This window comes from Amblyomma mixtum, unplaced genomic scaffold (assembly GCF_055824585.1).
Source record: "Amblyomma mixtum isolate Tamu unplaced genomic scaffold, ASM5582458v1 scaffold_20, whole genome shotgun sequence".
Classification (NCBI taxonomy): Eukaryota; Metazoa; Arthropoda; class Arachnida; order Ixodida; family Ixodidae; genus Amblyomma; species Amblyomma mixtum.
This window is the reverse complement of record NW_028317717.1, coordinates 45361-48238: the sequence shown is the minus strand read 5'-3', so window position 1 is coordinate 48238 and position 2878 is coordinate 45361. Positions and strand designations below refer to the sequence as shown.

The following is a 2878-nucleotide window of genomic DNA, read 5'->3' as shown; positions in this document are numbered from 1 at the left end:
CGAAGCGCGGCTGTGGGGAGGGCAGTAAAGCTTTTCGCTGCCAAAATGTTTGCTCACACACAGAACTCACATTAAAGCTGGTTCAGCGCCTCCTCTGTTTTTAAAATGCCAGCTGCATCGTACGATTCGCAGTGGGAGCCGTCGGGACCCCTCACTTCAGTTAGTTGCCGCGCTAGCCAGATGGTAGCACTGCTTGCGTCATGCTTGCGTATGGGCGCGCGGTGGTGATAGCGCTGTCCTACTCCTACTCCTGCGTCTGTCAGGTTGTTGCTGTCTCCCCCTTCTTGTGTAGCTCGCTTCTCGGCCTTTTGGCTAAGATCAAAGTGTAGTATCTCGCTTCATCCGTGGCGCGGCGCTTTTTCCAACGGCAATCGGCTGGAGCGGCAGCTTTGCTCGCCGTTTGCAGAGGTGGCCTGTGGCGATCGCTCCGCCTATCCCTTGAGGATGGCGGCTGGCATACTTTATGCGCTGTTTGAGGTACTTGCGCTACTTATTGCTCTTCCTTGCCAGACGAGTAGAGTGTTTTAAATTTTAAGGCTCGTTCGTTTCGTGGCACCATTGTTAACGAAAATTGTTTTCCGCGGGTAAATGATGTGGTCCGCGAAGCTGACGAGGTGTCCTCGCTGCAGCAGTAAAATTGCACCGGATAATTATCTGCAGCAGGGCTGCTGCTTTCAGTTTTGTGTGAAGAGTGGGCAGTTTTAAGCTGGTTCAAGTGGAGCTGAGGAACTTCGCTGCACAGACAGTACAAAGAAGTTGACGTTTACGTGCATTTATTCACATATATTTACAACAATTTAATAATAGTATATACAACTCTTGTATTTATAGCCATTTACATTTTTAGAATTGGTGTCTATTTGCTTGTATTAGCAGGTATTTACAGCCTTTAGAAGTTTGCATTGTAGCGCAACTACTTTTGCACGCACGAGGAGGACAAAGCGTCGCGTGCGCGAGCGGAGCTCAACAACAATCAAAACACACCTAACGCCCGGGTGGAGACGTCAGTTCGTACTCCCTCATGTGTTTGGTCGCCTTCTCTTGCGGCGCCGAACGACAACGCCGGTAGAAGAGACGCTTACGCGGTGCCGAAGAAACTCTGGCTTGCGGTTCGGCCTTTACGGTGACTGCCCCTGAACACGTGCTGAAGAGGTCTTGATTTCCGTTTTATCTGTCTCCTTTTCTTCATGCGCTTTTCTATGTTTTGCATCGTATTATTAGCGCCTGGTTGCAGTCAGGACCAGGCAGAACTTCCGATATGCTTTCGCAAAAGCTGCTACGCCGTATATTTACGAATGAAGTTCATTTTTCGCTTCTCAAAACAATCGTAGCTGCAGGCTGCCGTAGACAGAGAATAATCTTTATCTAGTCGTCGTAACTTTGACAGCTTATCCCGATAAAAGTACAGCTACGACTTGAAAGCTATTGCTGTCTGGTAGTCTTGAAAAATACTTTGTCGTGAAGATTTGCCATCCCTTCTTCATTTCATTCTCCAATTTTCCTTACTGAACATGATAGAATCCAAAGCCAAAATAGTATAACTTATTACTAAATACGTTTAACATCTGATTTCATATTTTCGCCGAGCAGTTTCAGTTCCTCTCCCGAAATGTTTCAGCGTTGTAGCTTAGCTAAAAGACCGACATGATTCGGCAAAGCCGCCACAGCCTTCCGTTGCAATGCCAACACCGCTGCGCCGCACTGTCTGTGACTCCTTTTAAAACCAGCGCCTGCAGCGGCTTCGCGATGGCCAGCGCTCCACGGTGAGCAGCGCCACAAACAGCGCGCTCAATGACGCGTCCATACCTGGCAGGCAGCCTGATGGTCATGAAGGATGCAGAGCGCCATCTCACCAAGAAAGATAGAGATGATAACAAAGTGGCCGAGGCCCGTGTACTGTGCGATGTCAGTGCACGTTAAAGAACCCCAGGTGGTCGAAATTTCCGGAGCCCTTCACTACGGCGTCTCTCACAGCCTGAGTCGCTTTGGGACGTTAAACCCCATAAACCCAACCCTTGTCCGCTTTCCGTTGTCTGGCGCCACCCAGTTGGTCCTCTTCCCCACTGTCTCACAGCAGGCGCGAAGGCTAGCCGACGGGGGAGAGTAGGAAAGGAGGACAGGAAAGGGTTTTGAACGGTCGGATCGGCCCTACTCGGCAGGCATTGTAAAAATAGAGGAGGCGCTGGCTGGTTGCACTGTTTTTAAAATTGATCAGGATCAGGGGGGCGCTGCAAGCGTTCGTTTGACAGTTGACAGCCCTGCTGTGCAGGACGTAGGTTTAGGTGCTCTTCGGATCACGCGTGGAGACCGGGACCGGACCGACTGCGAGAGCGACTGCGTAAAATAGATGAGGACTTTCCTTTAATATTTTTAAAAGTGTGTTTAGTTCTTTTTTAGGCTATTAGGCGAAGTGCAGGTTAAGGAATAGTATTTAGGTCAGTGACCTATATTCGGCCGACAGTTTTCTTCAGTGTTTTTTGTGCGTTATCTTTTAGAGAGATACCTATTTTTTTCTCAGTGATCGATCGGCATTTGCGGTAGGCAGACTTTTATTTTATTTTTGCACGTGTTTTAAAGTGTGTTTGTCTTGAGCCTGTAGATATCTTAGCATTTGGTGGAAGCAAAAATCGAGTGTTGCTAAGACGGTTAAGCTACTGAAGGTTAGTTGTACGGAGTGTGAGGCGTCGGTGAATTTAAAAGAAACTCGGTTCGATTCGGTGAAAGAGGCCGAAGGCGCAGATTTTATGTGCAAATTCTGCGTATTAGGTGCACGCCTGGGCAGGGCTGAACAGGCGCACAGCAAACTAGTGCTAAGGATGGATGCTCTAGAAACAGAGTTACAGGTAGACAGGGCAGAGAAGCGCAAGCTTCAAGAACA

The 2878-nt window shown here is 48.7% G+C and overlaps 1 pseudogene; it reads left to right on the top strand.

The window, feature by feature from the left end:
* Positions 1–292: 292 nt before the first annotated feature.
* Positions 293–440, top strand: LOC149324731 (U2 spliceosomal RNA; annotated as a pseudogene).
* The last annotated feature ends 2438 nt before the right edge of the window (positions 441–2878 follow it).